At 43.0% G+C, this 24,656-nt stretch overlaps 1 long non-coding RNA gene across 1 annotated transcript in view; it reads right to left on the bottom strand.

The window, feature by feature from the left end:
* Positions 1–24,656, bottom strand: part of LOC309609057 — an 89,389-nt gene that overhangs the window by 31,491 nt on the left and 33,242 nt on the right. Inside the window, exon 2 of the long non-coding RNA XR_014233235.1 lies at positions 960–14,178. This is a non-coding gene — a long non-coding RNA (uncharacterized lncRNA). The remainder of the gene's footprint in view (positions 1–959; positions 14,179–24,656) is intronic.

Raw genomic sequence — 24,656 nt, 5'->3', positions numbered from 1 at the left:
GGATGTCACCTTCTGCCTATCAGGTGATATTGTGAAGGTCCTGCTTCAAAAGGTCACCCCAATAAACTGAAAGCACAGAGGTCAGCCAGGAGGCCAAGTCTGTGGCACCATAGTCGCGACGTGAAGAGAACCCATCTCCCTAGTGACTGCGGAAGTCAAAAGGAAGGGCGAAGTCCGGGAGACTTTGTGAAAGATGCTTGTTGAATAGTTGAACGTGGTGCTTAAAGAGACAAGAGGAAAACAGTGAAGTGATTGCAGGTAGGACGGGCCATGTTTTATTTATCTTTGTACTTTCTGTAACAGTATTCAGCATATAAGATGATCCACATCAATATTATAAATTCATTAAGAAGCTAAATACTGTTAACCTTTTAAGTTAAAGACTGGGAGTTAAACCTCCCCTTAATGGTATGCCACAACTAGATACATCAACATGATTTATTATTATTATATCAATAATTCTAGTCCTATTATGTTCCAACTAAAAATTTCAAAATATATTTATTATTCAAACCCAGAGTTGATGTCTACCAAAACACAAAAACAACCAACCCCTTGAGAAACAAAATGAACGAAAATTTATTTGCCTCTTTCTTTACCCCAACGATAATAGGACCACAAATATTTATTGCCGGTCACAGTATAAGGAAGACCAGAAGGATGACAATTCATGGTTGCTCTAATGAGTCAGGCTCTTGGAGCATAAATGAACATGAACACAAATGTGGGGTCTGATAAACTTGGGCTAGGTCTCATCTTTCATATGTAGTAGCCCAGTGATACTGGGCAGAAAACTATTCTCTACAAACGTCAATTTCCCCATAAGTAAACTAAACAATATACAAGGGAGAGGAAGAGAGAGACAGAGAGAAAGGAGGAGGGACTGAATACAACTGTGTGTGTAATGTGCTTACTTAGCTCAACGCTTGGCCCATGTGACACCCTCAATAAATGCTCACCTTTAATTACTATCTCACAGGCTTCTGTCTGCTTTTGAAATCATGCACTTTCACTTCTGGATCTGCACTGTTGAGTTCTCAGTAACTCTCTTCTCTTCTCAACGGGGTCTAGAGAAGAGAGAAAGGGCTCCTGTTATTGAACTTGGGATTGGTTCCCTACCTTTGAACATGGGGTTGATTTAGTGCTTTCTATCTGTTTAGCTGGCAGTGTTCTTATAAAGGCCTGGACACCCTTTTAAATGCACGAATCATACCAGCTCTACTGAACAGAGTCATAAGAACAGAGTAACTCAGAAGCCCAGATGTGAACTACAGACCAAGGCAGGTCGGCTATTAGTGCTTCCAATTGGTGACAACTTGCCCCCACTTCCATGTACACCTGTAACACTTTGTTAATATCTCACCTTTGACAATGGCATTGATTCCAGAGAAATAATAGTTTAATTCCCATTGCTGGGTTCAGGAGAGGTAGGAGGGCCTTGGGTATTCCAACTCAAGAACAAGAGGAAAGCTGTGTTTCTATCCTATACTTGCTCACAGAGGCAGCCCACATTTGCCTTTCACAGAATCTTGTGCTCTTCCCATCTGAGGCCAGCCAGCTTCAGAGGTTAAGTTTCCAAGACCAAAGAAAAGCAGGGACTGGGGGAATTTTGGAGAGAGTCCAGGGCTGCCTGGGCAAGCCAACCCAAATAATTCCAGCAAGCAAAAATTTGCTTGGACCTGAGCTGGATGTCTAGACGGTCACGATTGCACAGAGGTATGACCTTGTACTTCATTTGGCCTGTGTTGAACTTGTTTAAAGGAGTCTGTCAATGAGTGTCTCAGTTTGGATTCCCCCAGAAATGTCTTCAGAATGAAGGATTTCAGTGCAATTAATTCACTTAGGGAGTGATCCTAGGGTGTCCTGGCAGGGAAATGGAAGAGTGAGGCGGAGAAGGGAAAGAGGGTAACCAAGGGTGTGCTGTCCAGCTGTTACCACCGTAGGCAGCTGGAGATCAATCTGGGAGCCTACTGAGTTCATTGTAAAAACGCCCCAGAATCACAGCCCAACAAGAGCATGTTCAGCCTGCTGGGAAGGTAGGACACTCTCCGTCCTCCTGGGCAGAGAGTCACAGGTGAGCTTGGCTTGCAGAGAGTATCTAGGCTGTGTGGGCAGCGCTTCGCCAATATTGGCAGCCAATGAGTCAAAACACAGAGCTCTCTAAATCTAAAGCATTGACCATCCAGACCTCATGCCACTCCTCTAGAGACTGTGGAATCACGGTAGTTGAGATACAGAAGTTAGGAAACTTGGCAGATGACTTCTCCCTCTGCCAGAAACCCCTTCTAAAGAACTACATCTATTAAGTGCTTACGATGTGCCAGGCACTTAAATCATCTCATTTCATTTTCATAACAACACTAGGAGGTAAGAACTATTAATATTTTCACTCACGTTGCATAGATGAAGTCACTAAGGCTCACAGAGTCCAGGAACCCGCCCACACTGAGTACGTAGTGAAGCGAGGATTTGGCCCCGGGCCATCTGACTCAAGGGCTCACCCCTCCCTCTCAGTGCCCTCCTGCCGATGGCCCCTGTGTCAGGGCTCCCTCAGGACCAGGAAAGCTCGTTCTGCTCTTAGGACTGTTTGCTAAGAAGCCTATTGGTCCTTATGTTGAGGAGGGGTTTGCCTATTCACATCTTGCTCCTTTCAAGCTGGAGGACAGATGGAAGGAAGCTGGAATTTGTAGATCTGCTGCTTCCCCAGCCAGCCCTCCTGCAATGCCCAAAGCAACCTGAGAGGTCGGGGTCAGGATCCTCCCGCATTACAGATGAAGAACCCCAGTGAGGTGCGGAGGGAAAAAGTGACCTGTCCACACCCACCACTAGGGAGACAAAGGAGTGAGGTGGACGGAATGGGATGCAAGGTCAGCCGCCTGTCCAAATTCAGGTCAGGCCTCCCTTTTCCTGCCCAGCATGGAAGGGGCCAGTCCCTCGATTCTGAACCACACACATGTTCTACCAAAACACTTAGGATAGTTTCTTGCACACCATTGGTTTCCAAATACGTGTTCTCCCACTGGGAGTCCTCTGACAACCTCTGAAATGCCATTTTAAATCATTACATGTTGAACAAACCTATCAAAACAATAAATGAATAAATGCATGACCAGGACCTAGGTTCAGATCTTGGCGCTGCCATTTCTCTCTTGAGGGCTTTTGGCTTAGAGGAGCCTGGATTCACCTGCCCTGGACTGTGCAGTCCAGAGCCCCAGGCTGGTCCCTGCCTGGCTGAAGGGCCCGCCGGTCCCATGCCCACCCCCCTCTTGCTGCCCCATCAGTCAGCTTTCCCTTCCCCTCCATCACCACCTTTAAAGCATTTTGCCTTTTGTCTCATTCCCTCAAGGTCTAGAAAAGTGACTAAAGCTTCTCTGACCAATCTGTTCCTTCTGAAGTGTGGATGGCCAGCAAGAGCCCAGGGCACCACCTGTGCATGGGAATTTATATTTTAACAAGGAACTGCTAAACACTCAATGCCTTAGCTCAGCAGAATAACAAATATAGTAAATAACTAATAGTTACTTCACTGCTTCTCTCTGCCAGTCGCTATTTTAAGTGTTTTGTAAGCTGAAACCTCACACTAATTTTATTAAGTTGTTAGAATAGATTCTCAACCTTCTATCAAACATCTTCCCACCAGCCTGTAACTGAAATCTTATAATCTGGTGGTTCTTCCATCAGTGAAGCCCCGCCACAGTGCCTGGAACTGAGCGGGTGTGTGGGTTCCCCAGAAGTGGACTCGGAGACGGGATTCTAGTGGAGGCGGTTCATCTGGGAGAAAAACATGGGGAGGAGCTGGGAAGGTGCACAGGGAAGGGAGGGCAGCCTACAAAGGGGTGTGTCACCAGAGAAGCTGAAGTTGAGGGCCGCTCAACCTCATGGGAACACTGGGAAATGGTGTAGGAAAGGTGCCTGAGTATTATCCACCCCAAGAGTGAGGGTGCAGAGGTATTTATAAGTAAACTCAGTCATGGGGGGGCACTGCTCCCAGGGAGCATTAACGCTTTATCCCTCCATCTTTCAGTGAGTACAGGCAGAGTGGCTTGGGAGAAATCCCTCAGGTAGAGGAGGGAGAGGTACCAGGAGAGGAAGCTGGCTGGAGGGTACCCAAGTGGTAAGGCTCAAAGGGTGTGGGCAGACACCAGCAGCATCTACGACAGTGTTTAGCAGACATATGCTGAATGAACAGATGAATGAACGAATGGGACGATGGAGGTGATGGGACGCAAAGATGCCCTGATTTCCGTTGGTTTGGTATGACTCCTAGGTCTTCCACCATCTCAGTGAGATTCCACCATTCAGGAAAGTCTACCACAGGACAACCAGGGTGTCTGATCTTGTCCACAGTTAAGAGGAAGATGCTTTACAAGAGTCCCAGGAACATGGACAGAGTTCTGGTTTCAAATGGTTCACCCCCACGTGACATTTCCCATCATACATCTGAAGCTTTCATCACAGAATGCCAAGGCCTCTGCAGTAGCTACCAAGAAAGCAAAAAGACCTCAGAGGGCAGATGTCATCGATTTTTCACTTTCTCACTGTGAACCCAACCATAATTCTAACCTTAGTAACACAAGGCCAGTGGAAACTATGTGCAGCACATGTTTGGATTAAATTCTCTGTTGATTTCTCTTGATTTATAGGTTAAAATCCAGCCGGTGCAAGCCTTTCCCCCACCCTACCAATTTCCGTCTTGAAGTAAGTGTTCAATATTTTGTCAAACCATACTTTTTGTTATTTTTAGCCTCATAAAAATGATTAAAACTTAAAAAGCCTTGCACAGGACTGGAAAGTAGTTTTTCTGTTTTTGTTTCCAGAAATATTACACATTTCTGAATTTACACAGCTCCAGGTCCCAAGTATCACATGATCTCACTGCTCTTAAATACAGATTTTTCACATTAATTTTTTCATGATATGTCAAACCAGAAAATAGAGCTTCAGATCCACATGCAACACGTATGGTGATGGCTTTAGGGTCAACGACAAGAAACAACTGTGATAAAATCCTCTCTGGGAAAACCTACCTTCCCTGAGAAAGATAACGTCTTTCTTTTTTCCTCTTTCTCCTTCTTCTCCTCTTCCTTCTTTTTCTATCTTTACTTTCCAAGAGGAACTTTTCTGGGGGAAGATCTAATTTGCTTTGAATTCAAGGCTCATGTCTCAGAGAGAATTTAGAAGTTGCTCAAAAGGAGAGCCCAAGAAGATATCTGTTGCTTTGCTAAAACATGAGCAGGTTTTAGGTGCTCCTGACAGGGGACTGTCTATCAGGGACTAAAAATAGTTCTATTAACTACGAACTAAGACTGCTACAAGCCTACTTTGAAAACTTCATGCTAGGGAACCAACAAGCAAAGAAGGGGGTTACCATACTGGCCAGGGTGATTGACCTTCTCCAGGAGAAATGGAGTCGCTACTATGCTCTGAGGGCAGAGAAGAGGGTGTCTGGCATGCAGACAATCTTTGGGACATCACTTAGTAATACCATGCCCTGTGATTAAAATTAATAGCAAAAAATTAATGGAAAACTACAACTCAGTGAAGACAAGACTATTAGTAGAATTAGAGCTTGGATCATCCCATCAGACAAGGAACCCACCATCAGTTACAGGACTTTCTGAGGGCAAAACAAATACAGAAAGGATAGTGGAAGGAAGAAATTATAAATACCAGCAATGATAACATGACCAGTTGCAGAAATGATGGTTCTAATAGTTAAGAGCATTTCTTCTTTTCTTTGATATATTTGTATCATATATATATATAAATATCTATGTATATATTTGTGTATGTGGAGATATATATATGTTTTACATATTCTTTTTCTTTCTTTTTCCCCTTATCCTATTCATTTTACTCTGTAATAAAAGATGTGGTAAAAGAGGTAAGCCTTATATCTTGACATTTAAGTTACAGAATATTAAAGGGGGCTATGATTCAGCTAGTAGTGAAAGTGAATGTAACCAAAAGATGAATAAATGTACACTGCCTTGGAGAAAGTTAGCCTGCTTTCATTTGTGTGAAGGACAGTTGTATTGTTAATAGAAAGCATGATTTTGCATTGTCTTTATTTGAAAGTTAAATATAGAAAAGAAGAGAGATGTATTAAGTTGATCAGGGTTGCACTGTTTTCAAGCATTCCACTGTCAACTTGGTTAAGCTGAAAACTTTCTCAAAATTCCCTTCTCTTCCTCTCCCTATTCTGCATGGTTCCAGGTTGGAGTTGGCCAAAAGAAGAACTTGCTCAATATCTGGAAGTTGGAAGTAAATCAGTGGCCATTACTCTCAGTGGATGCAGAGTGTATCCTCAGATGCAGTGTTGGAGAGATGAAGGGTCCTCAGTGGGTCCCAGCTTGTTTTCGCTCTCCTGCCCTCCTGTGGCTAACACCTGTCGCCTTGCACTGCTAACCTGGGAGCCTCACTATTCTCCTTGTGTTGGAAGATGACTCTTTTCATGGCAATAATGTTCGTAACTCCATCTAGATTGCAGGTTGTATCAGTCAGGGTTCAATCAGGGATGCAGAGTAACAATTAATATTAGGGGAATAAGGAGTTTATTATGGGAATTAGACCTTTCACAAGTGTGAGAGAGGCTGGGAAACAGAAGGTATGAAAAGAGGAATAAAAGGATCAAAGAAGGAGCTACTGACCAGGCCTCCTGAAGACCAGGTGCAGGTGAACAAGCTGGCATGTATGGGGAGCTGTGAGAAGCCAGGTAGGTCCAGCCTTTGCAGTGGCCAGCAAAGGGGCAGCTCCGGCAGGAGTCTATGGCAAGTTGATGCCCTTGTGCTACTGAATCTCTGTGCCCAGAACTGAGCACTGGTCAGCAGGTCAGCAATGAGCTGAATGCAGAGCGAAGAAAAGCGAAGACAAGCTGGATGATCAGAGTAGCTGGAAACAGACTGATCCCTCAAGTCTTGCATTAAAAAAGTATCAGTTCTCTCAAACATTATTATTTTCACTAAAGTTTTCTATTACTGTTCATCTCCCACTGGCATTTGCCTTCTCACTGGCATTTTTCAGTATATTAAAACATGCCAACCATGGCCCGCATGTGCCAACAGAGACATGACTCAGTGGTGAAGCTGTGGACTTCAAAGCCAGGCATCCTGGAACGGGACCCAAAGGGAACACAGAAATGGAAGGTGAACGCAGGGCCACCTGAATCTGAAGACTTTCTCTGTCATTCCCATTGCAGCTGTGCCAGTATTTGACGATCGCATTCAGATTCCACCTTGTTCTAGATAACTCTGGAATTATAGTAGATTTTCATGCAATTCCAAAGCTGTAAAATTCTCCTTCATTTCTGGCCACCTTTTAATTCTGTAGTAAAGAATTATCAACCTTTTTTTGTGGCATGTTCTACAAACCACTGTCAGAGAACTTGGGTTCCCCATGATAGAAATAAAAAGCTAACGTTCTTAGCAAAGGCTTTGTAGGTATTAAAGTCTATATACCATTAAATATGGGTATCTCCAGGCATTCCATTACTATGTTGATCATTTATTATAAGTTTTCAGGGTGTAAATGTTTTAATAGTGACATTGGGAATACATTTTACATGGCTTTTAACACAAGGAAATAGAAATAGAAATTCTATGTATAGCTAGAAATAGTCTTGAAGACATAAATTTACTGCTGAGACTTAACCTTGTAATTAGTGTCATACTTGCAGAATGACATGGAGGTCAAGGGGCAATTAACTCTTAGTAATTTTTCTGAAATAGAAGCCTGCACCATACTGTATCCAACTGATTGTTTCAACACCCTGGTGTTCTTTTGAGAACCCTGGCCCACGTGAAGGGCTCGCACCCCCTAAGGGGTCTTTTGAGGCAGGGGGGCTGGAGGACAGACAGAAGCAGACACATCCTGAGCACCTAAAAGAAAGTGTATGATCTCACTTGGGGCTAATTCATCCCTTGGGGTTCTTTGATTGAAAGCATCTGAAACAAACTTCGTCCAAAGTAAAAGAGGAATTTGGGGGAAGACTAGGAAGCCCTTCAGAGAATAGAAGGTAAACCTGGAGAAGAGGCAGTAGGGCATCTGGCAGATGTGAATGGGCACCTCTGCAGAGAACCACTGTCTCCTTGACTGAACTGCAGTCACTCTAGTCTGGTGAGTCATGCTGCTCAGGACTCAGAGCCAGGGAGACGGGACTGGCCCTGTTGAAAGTTTCAGGCTCTCCATCCAGTCAAATGGTTGTCAGACCCTAAAGACCACACCTTGGGAGAGCAATTGTTTCCCCAAGAGAAATCAGGATGTTCTCACCAGATAATGAGGTCACTGTGTCATGAAAAGATGGGTCTTGTGGTATCTGCCCACAGACACTTTCTGTACAGGGAATTTGAGCACATCCAGGCTGAGAGATAGGGGTGACCCACAGATAAACCCCTCATCTCAGGGTTCCATCTCCTTCCATCTCCTCTTCCCCTACTCAGCATCCCTGAGCTCTGGGGGATAATCCAGACCCAGATGGTATTTGTATTTCCAAGAGCCCCAGACACTCAAAGCCTGACACATGCCACACTAAAAAAACTATGAAAGGGAAGCCAAATGACAACTGGGCAAATTTTTCCAGACGTTTCTCTCTCTCTATCTAGATGCCAGTTACAAGGAGTCTGAAAAGTCCCATTATCTAGGCAGAGAAGTCACCCCAGGGAAGTTTTCTGAGACTGTTTAATATCTTCGCTGCCCAAGAACTGCTCAAATCTCAATCCCAAATCCCTTCCCTCCGGTCAACTGCATCTTTTGGCCCTAATTCCAAGCCCCCACTTACACAGCTCCTAATATCTGGAATAGCCTCAGAGCCAAGCCAATGAGTCAGTTTTCTGAGTCTCTTCAGATCCTCAGAGATTTACTTCCAGAAGCTTCCAACAACGCCCCTGGATGTATGACTACGTCTGAACGTCTAGTTAAATGTATGCTTGTGGGAGCATTCGTACATAGATTCATTTAGCCGCCTCTGTCCTGTCTCCCGCTTTAGATCAGGAGAGTCCCAAGGAGAAGGGTCACATCTGGTTTGCTCTTCGGTCTCTCCCCATGGCGTCTAGAAAAGTGCAGACATAGTGAGCATTGGTAACTAACTCACATAAATAACGTGGTGAAGAGGAGACGTGTTAGGAGGGAGAGAAGCATGCTCTGGTCCCAGTTTCACGATTCCCTTGCTGAGGGACCGTGGGCCAGCCATTCAAACCCCCAAACATCTGTCCTCTCATCCTTGCAAAGGTGGCCATGATTCATTCCGTATTTATGCCTTAAGGCTGTTGTGCTCACACAAGCGGGCCAGTAGGAAAGTGGCTGATAGTCTCAGCTACAGACACTCCGCGTGGTTACTAGGTCACCCTGGCGTGCCAGAGACAATCCACACAAAAACTGGGAAAGTTCAGCCAGCCCTGGCGACGCTGGGGCCACAGGTCTCCCAGGATTGTGTCCCATGTCTACGGCTTTTAGGGGACACTTAAGCTACGAGGCCAAAGGGCAAAGGCCCTGGCACTTTATTTCGAGCACAGCAGCAATGAAATGCTTTATCAGAGGACGTTAAGGAGCCAGGCCCTTCCTCTCCCAGCAGTGGCCCTCTCATGCCTCCTTTTCCATCTGTCCCTACCACGAAGACACTTGTTCACACACGGTCTGTTTCCTGCCTGGATCCCTGCCACCTCCTACTGCTTGACTTTCTATCTTTTGCCTCCTGACCCCACTTCAGGGCCAGACGGCTCAGGACGCCACTTCTCAATTCAATTTGGAACGACCTTTCGGTTCCTGCAGAACCTGCCTTTTCTGTCTAGAGGACTAGAGATCTTCTTTCATTGCCTTGCATGTCACTCTAGTGTTTCCTATCTTCCTTTCTTCCCCAACTTTGGATCTTGCTTGCTTTTCTTCCTAAAATTGCCTACTACACGCAAAAGCACAAAGTGACTGCTTTACCTCCTGTTTTGTTTTTCCTTTTTGTTGTGTTTCACATATATCAATATCTCTTTCTCTAGAAACTAAAAGCAACATAGAACCAAACCCCCAGCACTGCAAGATGATTTTGAAGGGTTGGCAGAAAGTCCTAGGAGATTAACATGAAAAGGAACTCCTGTCTCAGAAACATTCGCTGGAGAACCCCGTCATTCAGTAACGCTCCCCCACTGCTGCATATTCTGATCTCTTGGTGAAAAAGAGAGAGTTTTGCTCTCAGCTTTTCTCCTCCTCAACCTAGACCCAAATTCCTTTCTTTCTGACCATCTGGTCTCCTCATTTAACTTGGCCAAGCACAGCTTGACAGCTTTCCCCCACTGTGATGGCACAAAGGGAAGCAAAGGAGACCTGAAATCAGCCTGATACAGTCTCAGACTTCAATTCCATGCTACTTAAGGTGAAATAAACCATCAAAGTGATATATTAGGCAACTATGTGCAGCAAAGCCATGTTCATTCAAAACTAAAGGCAGGGAAGAAATGGATTTAGAATAAATAGTTCTGGTGCTTTGGGAAGAAATGACTGGAAATTCTATCCCGCTGTGCCTTACTTCAAAATAATAATTGCCAACAGCATTTGCGTTAATCTTCACAGTCAACAGAGTGCTTTTACAAGTGGAAGGACATCAAAGAGAAGCATAGTACCAATTTATATTTGCCTCTTTCTATTTTCAAAGCTCTTTTAGATTGGATACCTCACTTCATTCTCTCCTAAATTTTGGGAGATGGATAAAGCAGGATTTATTCAATCAATCATTCATCCATTCAACTCATGTTTATTGGATGTCTACAGTGGATGTCTGGCACTATTCCAGGTCTGTAAGATACAAAGCATTGACTAAAACAAATCAAGTTCCTGATCTTATTGAGCTTCTGAGAAAAGAGAAGAGAAAAAGACAATAAGCAAATGTGAACAAATACAGAATATATCAGGTGGGATAGGTGGAGATAAAAGAAGAAAACAAAAGTAAGGCAAGGTAAGAGAGACAGACAGTCATTGGGGAGGGGTATACTGTTTTCTATAGGGCGGTCTCTGATGAAGGGATATTTGAGCATGACCCAAGGAACTGAGATCCGAGATGAGCGCATGCCTGGCGAGAGAGACTTCCAAGGGCTCAGAAGAAATATTTAGGCAGGAATGTGACTGGCTTGTTAGAAAACCAGCAAGGAGGCCAATGTGGCTGTAGCAGAACAAGCAAGGCAGAGAGCAGAAGGAAATGAGGTCAGAGAGGTAAGAGCGACAAGACATGTAAGGCTCTGTTGGGCACTGCAAAGGCTTGGGCGTCTTGCCTGAGTGAGTGGGAAGTCTTTCCACAATTTTCAGCAGAGTAACATGACCTGACTTACATTTCGAAAGGGTTACTCTGTCTGAGACTGTGCCCTGCTCCCAGTATCCATTCCCTCTTTCTTGCATAATGGCTTGCAAATTTCTAGCAGGCCACATAGCATCCCAGAATAAAGACTATATTTTCTAGCTTCCCCTTCAGGTAGGTATAGCCACATGACTAAGTCTGTGGGTGGTATGCAGAAGTATGGTATGGTGCTTCAAAAAATCATGCCTAGGGCTTCCCTGGTGGCGCAGTGGTTGAGAATCTGCCTGCCGATGCAGGGGACACGGGTTCGAGCCCTGGTCTGGGAAGATCCCACATGCCGCGGAGCAACTAGGCCCGTGAGCCACAACTACTGAGCCTGCACGTCTGGAGCCTGTGCTCCGCAACAAGAGAGGCCGCGATAGTGAGAGGACCCGCGCACCGCGATGAAGAGTGGCCCCCGCTTGCCGCAACTAGAGAAAGCCCTCGCACAGAAACGAAGACCCAACACAGCCAAAAATAAATAAATAAAATTTTAAAAAAAACCCCAAAAAACAATGATTAAAAAAAAAAAATCATGCCTAAAAGACAGGCAATTTGTACCTTTTGACCCTTTTTTCTCTGTCCTTCATCCTCTGCCTGGAATGCAGATGTAATGGCTGGAGCTCTAGCTGTGACATTGGACTGTGAAGACAAGGCCCACCCCTCTGGATGGGATAGCAGTGAGTTGGAAGAAGGTTAAGTCCCCAGGGACTCTATGGAGCAGACTCATACCTGCCCATACAGGCCACCTCCTGACATTTATTTTGTGTCTCTGTTTCTGGCAGTTGAGCCTAGTCCTCAATGGTATAATTTTACCCAGCCACGGTGTAGACAGTGAACTATAAGGGGGACAAGGGCAAAAACAAGGACACTCTCTTTTCCTGAGTGAGAACCCGGAGGCTTGAAGAAGTGAAGTGAAGCACATTAGGACTGTGGTTAAAAGCACGGGCTTTTAAAGTAAACAAAACCACCTGTATTTAAACCCTGCCTCCAGCACTTCGGAGCCCTGTTACCTTGGACATGTTCCTTGGCCTCTCCAAGCCCTTGATTTCCTCACCTGTAGTATGGGGATGATAATGATACCTACCTCAGACTGTGATTGTGACGATTACATGAAATAAATGATGTGAAAAGACTTAACACAGCTGGGCACAGAGCTGGACTCCTCACCTGCTGGTTCCCTGTCCCTTCTCCTCTTCCATCTTCCCACACCTCCCGCGCATGCCCAGGAAATTGCGCTCCTTCCAAATGAGTGTACATCCCACACAAGTAAGAGGAAATGCTTTGTGAGTAAGGGAGGAGGAGGAGAGAGAGAGGAGAAAAAGACGCCTTAGCACACAGAGATGATGGACTTTCAGGCCCTCAGGAGCTCTTGGTTCCCAGGAGGAAATGTCAGTCGTGGCCCTGGCGGTGCTGAAAGATCTAAGGAAAGGAGGCCGCAGTTCAGCCTTCAGCCTGGGGTCTGGCGATGTTTTCAATGCTCCACGCTGTTCCTTTTCTGAGCCCCTTCTTTTCTGTCCCTTTCTCTCTCACCTCTTCTCCTTCCTCTTCCAAAATACAAATAGGAATAGTGGAAAGCTTGATAGATCATCTGGTTCTCCGGCTGTGTTTCCTCGGAGTGACTGGATTTTTCACTGGCCGGACAGGGGCAGGATGTTTTGAAACTGTGTGGAGAGCAATCTCTGGGTGTTTTCTTCATCTGAGTACTGGGGTTTGGAATGCAAAGCAGCAATTACATGTTTCCTTTTTGGTAGCAGATTCTCTTCCTAATTATGTTTTGCTCAGACTAATATTAAAATGAATTGGCTTCCTCTGACCACAATACGTGTAATAATAACAGGAAATGTCCCCAAATCACACAATAATAAAAACAGAGCTGGAGGGGAAGCAACAAGACTCTTGAGAATATTTTGCTGCTATGCTTTTGCAGCCTATCTCATCCCATCCCATCCCATCCCATCTTATCCATCGATCCATCTATTCATGAATTCAGAAAACTGTTATAACTAGTGAAACTAATGGAGAGCTTGAAAAATTCAACTTTTCTTCTTATATTAGAAATTTCTGAAATATCAAATACCAAAAATTGGAAAAAAGATAGGCATGTCAGGTTCTGTATAATGACTTACCAGTGTTGGCCTAATACAACTCTTTGGAAGAAACGTTGAGTGGAAATAATACACTTCCATTAATTATAATTTACACTGAAGGCTCTGGTAAGTCCTGTAGAAAAAGCAACCTGTCTAGATTTGTCTAACCTAGTGAGGCCCAAATTTATTTGACCATGGAAATTTCTTTTCCTTTTTTAATGACTACTTGATGAATTTTGGAATTAGGATTACAGAATACAAATTTTTCAAGGTTTTGGTTCTCAAGGGAGTGCTCTACTTGTGTCCTGAATGCTGCCTCCTGGGCATCTGGCCTTAATTTAATATTCCTTAATTCTGTTAACTGGTTGTTCAGGCCTCCATAAAGAGGCTATTCTCTTAACAATAGTATATTTTATTCATCAATATATTTAATTCAACCAGAAATTTGACAGGTAAAATGTCTTTGCCTTTGCAAGCTGATAACCATCATCTTGACCATACCTGATCAGGTATACATTCAGAAGGAGGTAAAAGGGATATCTAAGGTCCAAGGCACTTGCTTCCCTTCCCTCCCAGCATAGAAAGTCCTTGGTCTCAATTCTACCACAGGATGGAAACTCAGGCCAGTTCACTTCACACTACACATAGCCCCTCTTTGTCAAAGAGAGAGATAAGAACCAGTAATAATCTCTTCACTTACCTACATCTGGGGAGTGGAGGATCCATTGTAAATCCACCGAGGACTCACAGAGTGAATGCACGGATGACGAGTCTAACCTGTATGTGTATTAAATGAGGTGACAGAAGACAAGGCCTAGGTCAGAGTTCAGGGAAAACCAGGCTGAGCATGCTCAGTGGGTCCAGGTTTATCCAAGATGCTTGGTACTCACCAAGCAACCATCACTGAGCATGTCTGATTAATGACAATTGCCAAGAGGAATCACTCACAGTACCAAAGCCCAGCTAAGCCCAAAAGGGGTCAGCCCTTGGACACAAAGGCTTTTTATTACATGATACATCTGTTCCAATCTCTGTTGCCAATTACGTCGTCATTAGACTCAGCCAACACTTATTGATAGCAGAGATGCCATTGAGAGGAGACATTAACACCTTTAACACTAACAGTAAATCAGGGGCCACTCCAGTTGTCTGTGAGCATCTGCAAAAACACCTCCGTCTGGCTTTCCCAGCTCGGGGTTCTCTCTACCCCTCTGCTCCTGGAGTAATGCACATCCGGAGTGGCTGTCTAAATATCCAGGTGCCGTGGGATCAGTGAGAGCCTCCAGGGCAAAGATAATGAGCTCCAGGGAAAGTTTGATTCTGAAACATTTATTTTTTTTCCTTTCTAAAACAATACATACATTGAGTAGAAAATCTAGAAAACTACAGATAATCAAAGGGAAGGGAATAAAGATCACCTAGAATGTCATAATCCTAATATATCTCTTGCTAACCTTTTTTATCTGCATTTGCTTTTCATTTCTATAGAGTTGAAATTATGCTGTTCCTGTAAAAAAAAAAAAAAAAAGAGAAAAAAAGCCTTTGTTTTCTTCCACTCTGGCCACACTGCCCGGAGTGTATTTCCCCAGACAGGCTGAAATAATTGCTTCGCTTTGTCATTCTTCTATTCCCGTGCTCTGCTTTATTCTCCTTCAATGCACTACATTACCTGATGTCCTATTACAGAGTCATTTGTTTATTATGGGTGCTCCCCACTGCAACTTAAACTCCAAGAAGACAGCTTGTGTGATCAGGAAGTCTTCTTGGAGGAAGGGACATTTGAGCAGTAAACCAAAGAAGGCAAGGGAGGTAGTCATCAGAGTATCTGGAGGAAGAACATTTTTTCATTCACTACTGAATTTCCACAACCTGGAACAATGCCTGGCCCATAATAGGTGCTCAATACATATTGGTTAAATGAGTGAATAAATATTTTTTGGTAACCTGCATCTTTTCCCTTTAACAATATTGTACAGAGCCTTCAGGGTCACTAAATATTCTTCAGCATATCACTCTTTAAGACTACATCATATTCCACACTATGGCTCTATTATAATGGATTTATCCAACCCTCTATGATTGAACATTTAGGTTGAGTTCCCCCATGCCCTCCCCCCATTTTTAAACTTATGTAGGGCACTGAAAGTATTGAAATGATTTATCTATGCTGGGCAAAATTTGACCTTGAAAACTCAGTTGGAGGCTTGAACTGGGGGAAACAGTCATTACTAAGCCCTCGACCAAACAAGGAATTTAAATTTCTCTGATGGAAAAGGTGGAGAAGGTGAGGACACCTGCCTTACCAGCTGGATGGGCCACATCAGCCTTGGTCAGTGATGTGACAGTCACCTCACAAGTACTTAGGACTTACAGAAAAGAAGTACATAGAGTATGGATGTGTAACAGGCTGAACTGTGTCCCCCCGAAGTTCATATGTTGAAGCCCCAGCCCTCAGTAGCTCAGAATGTGACTATATTTGGAGATAGGGTCTCTAAAGAGGTGTCAATAATTAAGATAAAAAGAGGTCATGGGGGGGGGGGGTCCTAATCCAATCTGACTGCTGTCCTTATAGGAAGAGGAAATTTGGACACAAAAAGAAACACCAGGGATGTACACAGAGGGAAAACCATATGAGGACACAGGAGAAGGTGGCCATCTACAAGCCAAGGAGAGAGGCCGCAGAAGAAACCAAACCTGCTGAAAACTTGACCTTGAACTTCTAGCCTCTAGAACTGTGAGAAAAGAAGTTTTTGTTGGTTAAGCCACCCAGTCTATAGTATTTTGTTACAGCAGCCCTAGAAATTAATACAATAGATAAGTGCAATGATGTTACAGTGCCCCTGAAAACATATACTTAGACTTCCTAAGTATACATTTTGTTGCATATCAAAGGTCAAAATTTTCTATGTAAACTTTTCTGAAATTAAAATAGAACTCATTAGGGGCATATGAATCAATAGATGAACATCTACTTTACATGCAACTTTTTCTTGAGTGTTTCATCTTTAAAAAAGTAAACAACAAAAATTAATGTATAGGTCTCAAAGAAATGGATGTGAATTTCAAACAACTGGTCATTTTTGTGCCCCTCAAGGGTATACTTCATTTCCCATATTCTATATCCACCTATTTAGTTCTTAATTAATTAATTTGACTAATATTTAGCAAGTACATAGTATGGGCCAGTTCCTGGGGGTCTGACAGTGAGTGAGACAGATACCTCCCTGCTATCATGGAACTTAATCTACTGAGGGAAAGAGTTATGATAACAAGCAATTAAAACAGGACACCTCCTACTGACAGAGGAAGGCTTCATCTCCTAAGTAAGAGGTAGGCAAACTTTTTCTGTGAAGGGCCAGGAAGTAGATAGTTTCAGTTTTGTGGGTCACATGGTCTCTATCTTAACTTCTCAACTTGTAGAGTGAAAGCATCCATAGACGATATATAAACAGTGAACAGAGCTGTGTTCCAATAAAACTTTATTTATAAAAAGAGGATGCAAGCCAGATTTGACCCAGGGACCATAGTTTTCCCACACCTACCCTTTGTTCTACACTGGACGATGGCTTGACCACTTTTTCAGGCCAACATAGAACATCTATGCATAAATGTCCTGTCAAGTGAGGTGTGTCCAGGAAAGTGTGGATAGATCCTTGGGTTTTGTATACAGAGAACACACGATCCTGTAGGATCTGTCTGAGACCCCTAAATACACAGAACATGAAATCATATATCCCAGATGTCTCTGCCAAAAATACAAGGTCTTTTCATCCAAGCTTACGGTGCGGTCCCTCCTTCCCCCATCTCTTTAGAACACGGGGCACCACCCTTTCATATAATTCAAGCAGCAATGCCTGGCAGTCGTACCTAATGTTTGGGGCTAGGCTGGCAGCCTCTGAGTATAACTGTCCTCCATTAGAACTTATTCATGCTTCCTATCCAAGCTTCCAGAACCTTCACTCTCAAAACAGTCCTTCTTAGAAACCATGGTTTGTGGCCTAAACTGCATGTACCACACCCTGAGGTAAAACTTCCAGGCCACATTAAAACATGGGTGTGCCCAACTTCCAGAAATTTCTGTGGAGAGTTGACCCACCTGTCTATAGATGTGGCACATGGCCTTCAATCTTATAATTACAGGCTCTCTGAAACACTCATGTTCTGGTATAAGAAAGAACACAGTTCAGAATCACAGGGAGCTGGGTTACAATCTTGAGTGAACTTATGAACGTCATTCCACATAAAAAAATTGCCAAAGTAGAAACAAGAACAAGGTGTAAAACACAGAGGACAAATGGCTCTTTATGACTGAGGAAGACATTCACATATTCAACAAATATTTATCCACTGCTTGCTATGAGGCAGGCACCGCTCTAGGTGCCGGATGAGAAAAAAATCACTGCCCTCGTGGAGATGACAGTCTATATCCAGAAAAGCTTCCCAGTAGAGGAGACATCCGAGCTGGGAGGGGCCTCTGTATTGCACATTCACACCACAGTCTATGTCAACGGCACCCCCGGAGGTATGAAATGGAACAACCTGTGGGGTCTTACCTGGTGACCGTGTCTTGGGTCTCGAAGGACTAGGATTTGGGTAGGTACGGAAGAGGAAGGAGGGCAGTCCAGGTAGAGGGAAAGAGTACATGTAAAGGTATCAAGAATCATTTATTTAGTGCCCACTGTGCACATGACTCTAAGCCCTTGGGGCTACGAAGAGGTAAATTCCTGTGACCTGCATTATAAAACTGCATCACTCCTTCAGTCATAGAATTAAAAATAGTTACTGAGCACTTACCATGATCCAGCCTCTGCCTCTAAAACATGGGGATGTAGCCGTGAACAAATCAGAAATGGTGTCCTACCTCATAGAATTCACAATCCAAAGACATGTTGAATAATTACAAGAATGATGAGCATTGCAAAAGTAAGGTGCAGGATCTTAGGAGTGCTTAAAACTGGGAGAACAGACTTAATTTGGGTAGTTAAGAGATTTTGTGATGGGAGAGACGTGACTGTTCTCTTGCTAATCGGTCTCCATGAGAATGGGTGGGGGGGGATGGGGAGGGGGTAGAGTTGACCTCAGTGTGTATTCTGTGGACAGAATACCTATTTCTCCAAATGACAGTGTGAACATCAGTGTAAGAATTACTGCACACTAAGGAAACAGATTTAGGAGGAGCAGTGCGCCACGACTTCACCCCCAAACAGATGAACATAAACCATTCCAGAGAGTCTTGCCTCTTCTCTTGGAAATATCCCACAAACAACCTCTGTAAGGAGGGGAAGGGTGGTCCATTGATAAACTTGGGAGCTGGAGAGAGGATGTGACGTGCTAATGCAGAAATTATGGACTGGGGCTGATTTTTGAGGTCAGACTTCTCTGAAGATGTCTGACATATGATCCAAAAACCCAGCAGAATGCACCACATTTTATTTATCTGGGCAAATTAACCTCAAAGTACAGCGTCCCTCAGGAGGTTTGGGGAAGATGTTCTACAGTCAACACAAACACAGCAACAGTGGCTTGGGTTCAAAGCAGAAGTCCAAACATCTTAGAGCAGTTCCCAAACCCTAGCACACACCAGAATGGCCAGGAGGGCTTGTGAAAACCCAGGTTGCTGGGCCCACCCCCAGAGTTCCTGAATCAGGAAGTCTGGGGTGGAGGCCGAGAATTTGCATTTCTTACAAGTTCCCAGTTGGTGCTGATACTGCTAGACCGCATTTTCATAACCACTCTTCCTGCATGTATTGTGAGACTTTTCAGGACCTGGCCCCAAGTCTCTCGCTCACACTTCTTTGCCACAGTTAGGTTCCCCATCATGCACCTGCCCAGCCCAAAAAATGGAGATTTTTTTTTCTATGCGCCCAGAACATAAATGAGTCTCTTCTATATATTTGTTTATTCTGTTCCCTCCGCCCATGAAATCCTTCAAAGATTAGTGTAAATACTGCTTTCTCCATCAAGCTTTTTCTGATCTCTAAACAACAAAATTAAAATTTTAAATTGATCTAGTGTTCTGTGCACTAATCTGTATGGTTGATTATGATCTCCCTAATGGTATCTTGTCATTCAGGTGTTCATTCAATAAACATGTCTGAGGTACCAATTGGGTGCATGTGCCTGGGCCCAGCTGGGGGCTAAGGTTGTAACAGGGAAAGATGTAAACTCTACACTTTCCAGGAGCTTATTTCATGAGTAGAAAGAGAAGTAAACTGATAACTACAATACAGAGTGATCAGTACTAAACTTAGTTATGGGAGCACTTGGGAAAGACACTCAACCCAGTGTTGGCTGGTTCAGAAAAGATTTTCCAGAAGAAATGATTCCTTTCTGACACGGGAAGGATGAGTGGGATTTAATGACAAAAGGTGTAGGAAGAGAAAAGCAGGGAAAGAGTGACCCAAGCCAGAGATGAGAGAGGGTTTAAGACTGAAGAATCAACTCTGAGAAAAGGAGGGATAAGAGAGGAAAGCTGGGGGAAAGTCTGGGGCTAGTTTGTGAAATCCTTAAACACCTTGGGTAGCAGTTTTGATCCAATCAGGAGGTAGAAATCACACAGTCGGTTAAACAGGGGAAATCACAGGCCATAAACTGATAACTGACATACCATGTCAGAAAATTTTAAATGAACTCCATCACTTTCTCTTCTCAATACAAGCCCAAGAAGGAAAAGTAGCTCTTCGCATAAATAATTACTTTTTGTTCTTAATTTTCTATAGAGTCTGCTGTACACAACAACAAACCACCACCTCACCTAGCACTGAGTTTAGAGCATATTTTCTACCTAAAACCACGTTCCAGATTCAGGACTGGGCAAAGAGCAACTGGATGTCCCTCAAGCCAAGCCTCAAGGAAATTCGTCCAACATTCCCAATTGCAACGAAACCCCAAATCTAAAAAAGGCAATTTGTGCAATGTCCATTATGGAAGTTTCTGTACAGCTGCGGTCAGGTCCTCCCAGTGCTCGTGAAGTGATGAGTCACAAAAAATGAGGGCGCATCCATTATTCCAGAAGACTGACCATACGATATATTTATACCTCAGACCATTTGTAGTGAACATATATTAAATTTAGACATATATATACATTTGTATATGGAAGGTTTTGTGGAATAGTGAATAACCTCTCACTGTGTATGTTCTAAACGCTTAAAAGAAAATAGAAATTATCTCTATTCTGCCCCTTTATAATACTTGTTTTGGTTATCATAGGAATCTAGTGATTTTTAAAAAATGAGATCAGAAAATTCAGCACATAGTTTGGGTCCCTTATTTAAAACCAAAGGATAAGGGAAAGTAATGGAGAAGGAAAGTAGGAGATTGAGAGTAGAGGGAATTAATCATAAAATGCCTATGGTTAGAACCATTAAAGTTTCTGTAGGACCTTTTGCTGTTTGAAAGATGACTTCTGACAACACTTCCTCTCGCCCTTTGGATCCTCCTCCAGCCTCCTGAGGACTCTACTCATTCCCCTTATCCTGCACTCACTCCCTGTTTGTGGCATAGCCTAAAGTTCCAGCATTGTCTTATCATTCAATACCCTCCCTTCTGTATGCTGTCAAACACACAGGGGCTTCAGCTACCAAACATGAATTCCCAGCTTTTGAACACTCATCCCATATTTTCAGCTGCCCATTTATTGTAACTGAGTTATTCTTCCCCATCTTTTACCTCCTCTCAGTTAAAGAACAACACACCTGAATCCTTTGCCAGGTAACTATGCAGGACATCCCACTAGAGTGGGTAGAGTACAATTCCCCACCACTTTGATGTTAGGCTTTGTCATGTGACTTGCTTTGGCCAATGCAATGTTAGTAGTCATGAAACAAGGAAAAGTTTTCAATGTATCTGCATGATTTGGCTTGGCCTCTTGGGCTTCTGTCATCACAGGGGAAGGAGTACACCTTACGTGACCGCTGGTCCCAGAATGAGACATCTGGAGCAGACTTGAACCTTACCTGCAGCCTGAGGCCAGGTGTGGCTGGAGGGAGAGAATACACAGGTGCATGAGAGAACTTCCAGGGGTGAATGATATGTTCATTACCTTGATTATAGTGATGGTTTCACAGATATATTCATATGTCCAAACATCAAACTTTACAGTTTAACTATCTGCAGTTTATTGTAGGTCAAATGATACTGCAATAATTGTTCAAAATATGTCTCAGTTTTTAAGTGATCAGATGTTATATGAAATTTCAAAATTAATAATAAGGTTTTGTCCTATTAATGAGGGATTCATTTCCAATTTTTCTTCATCTGTGGTAAGTTTCACATTCAGTTGGTTTCTTTTTATTATTTTACTTACAAAATTAGAATAGTCTAAATTTTTGTCCCTATTGACTTGAAGAGTTACCCATGATAAATTCTTGAGTAATAAAAAGCAAGTTGCAGAGTAAAATGTATGGTAAAATGTCATCCTTTTGTTAATAAAAAGAATGAGAAGGAAGAGAACATATATGTGTCTATTCATATATTAATTTACATGTTTGTTTGAACATAGAGAAAGGTGGTCAGGGCTGGCAGCGAGCATTCAGTCGTTTTGGATATCAGGTTAATAAGTTTATCTTATTCAAATGTTGGAAATTGCCTTTTTCAACTTGGGAGATCTTTACTGGTCAGTGAATTCCTAATGCACCCGCTTTGTTGTCTTCTGCTCTCAAAAGTATTTCTTCGTGGTATGTTGGAACGTTTGGATGGGTTTTAAAATATGACCAGTAATACATCATCAGTGATTATCTTCAGTAAGTGAAGAAAACCATCAAGCACTGGGAATGAATCAGATTCCCGCAATGGAAGTGTTTGTACCAGTTTGATTTTCGTAAGTAATCCTAATACGTTACCTAATCCTTGATATTAAAAGTCGTGGCATTTTGGACCCGACATGGAGCTTATGTGGTTGAGATGGTCCACTTGAGCAAGCTACTTGAAACAATATTTTTAAAAGGGTATTTTAGTATCGTGGGTTTTTTCCTCATCCTTCATTTGAAAAAAGAATTGTGAGAACACATTCCCCCACAAGAGCCAGCACACGCTAGTGCCAAAATGCAGACTGTGTACAGCTCAGTTAATTAACAAAGACCCAGAAAAGACATACACTCATTAGACGTGGTTTGCTACGACTTGGAATTTTCTCCATTTCATTCAACCCTGACTTAGGAACGGGTGGTATGGCATCAGGGCTACCTCACTGCACAACTTCGGCTGATAACACTGCCATTGTCTTCCTCAAGCACAATGTCAGTACTGTTTCTTGGAGCTGTTTCAGCCAGTTCCCTTTGAATCAAGCAGTGTGTGAACCAGCATTGGGTGAGAGCTCGTTTATTTGCGGAGCACTGCCATCATTACCGATTCTAGCCACCTTTTGCAGGCTGCAAGTGAATCACAAAATAACTGTTAACTGCATGGAAAATGTCTTCTCCTGTGTCAGGGACTTGAGCAATTAAATAGAACAAGATGTTGTCTTGCACTTTCCCCTCATATGTGTCCTGCAAAAGGCTAAGAGCTCATTCATACTCTGAACATCAATAGAGTCAACCAACAAAAAAGCAATAGCAATCTCTCCGTTGTGCACTACCATGAATAAGAAATCAAAAGTGTCACTGGATGTGGGAATCTTGCCAAAGCCTCATTCTGATTTCTTCCAGGGCATATTTTTTAACTTGAGGCTAGTCTTATAATGGTCTTGGCCACAGTGTAACGAAGATGTTTTGCTTCAAGGAGTAGGAATTTGGATGATACTTCAAGAGCTTTGGTTGCTTCACTGCCTTAATTAAATCACCAATTTTGTATTGGAAAGCATTATTTTGTCCTTGTTCTGGACAAACTCAAGGGCTTAACAGTTATACCACTAGGCTTTGTTTAAAAATTAAATGAAAATGTTGTTGACTTTATGTTCCTACTCTACAAAATTCCAAAATTGATAATACACTGCATGTTAGAGAGTAATACAATCTAACTTTCATGTATTCACTCACTCACTCATTCATGCATTCATTCATTCATTTTGAAAGTCAGGATTCTTTAGGTGTAATTTGCTTATAGTAAAGTGTACCCTCAGATATTCATTTTGATTCTTCCTGTGCATACAATTTAGGGGAGAGGCTATCAAAAACATGTCACATTGGCACACATAGTCACTTTGTCCCAACATACACATATTTACAGATACACTTGAGTCCTATTACTTTATAACATTATTTTGGGCTGTAGTAATGAAACACCTATTTTCATCACTAACTTTATGCTCAGCAAATCACTTTTGAACAGCTAAAAAAAAATGGAGGCTGGTTTTCCTGACATGACGCAAAGTCCACAGGTAGGTTGTGACTGAGGTTGGTGCAGTGGGTCCACAATGCTGGGGTTGACTGCCCTGTGACTCTCTTGGCCTCAAGGTTACAACATGGTTGCTGCCCCTGGAAACAAACATCATGTTTAATAATGGATATGAGCAGATGGAGAATGGGGGAATGCCAGCTGCACCTGTCCATTTTTTAAAGAAATCAAGAGCTTCCCCAGGCCCCCACTTGCAGCCTCTCTGCTGACTTCCTCTTCTAACTCCCTGCCTCAGATTGGGTCACATGTCCAGCCTTGATGCAAAGGATACTGGGAAGTGAGGTGCTTAGGTTTCCAGTCTCTTAGGAGGGGAAGGGTTGGGGAGAAGGTGCCTGGGGATGGATGTCTGAAGGGTCAAACTACAATGTCTACCATGATGTTGACATACCACCATTACGCTGTTTGAAGAACAGAGGAAAGGAAAGGAGAGGGGAGGGGAGAAAACGTGGGCTACAGATGGGCTGAAGTTTAGTCCCAGCTCTGCCACTTCCTAGCTATGGGAAAGCTAGGACTTTAGGAAAGTTATTTAGTGTATCTATGCCTAGTTTTCTCACACAAGAAGACAGTGATAATAACTATCCCATAGAAAAGTTGACAAACTAAAATATGATTTATGCAGAGAGCTAAGCCCAACACCTGGCACATAGTAATCACTCAAGGTCACTACCACCACCCCACTGCTATCACTACTACAACTACTACTGGTAATCATTATTATTACTATATGTGAAAATATTTCCAGTTAGGTAAGGCACTCTATAAACAATCCAATTTACAGAATTTTATAAATTCCCTTCCTTCTATCTCTTCCCTTTTAATTATTTGGCAACAGGATATTATTGAAAATATTAAAAGAATTATCCTTGGGATTTGGTTCACTCACTTGATCAACAAAGATTTACTGAACACCTGCCATATGC

This window comes from Balaenoptera borealis, assembly GCF_965194805.1.
Source record: "Balaenoptera borealis genome assembly, chromosome: 13".
Lineage (NCBI taxonomy): Eukaryota > Metazoa > Chordata > Mammalia > Artiodactyla > Balaenopteridae > Balaenoptera > Balaenoptera borealis.
The sequence above is the reverse complement of the archived record's forward strand: the minus strand, read 5'-3'. Positions and strand labels throughout refer to the sequence as shown.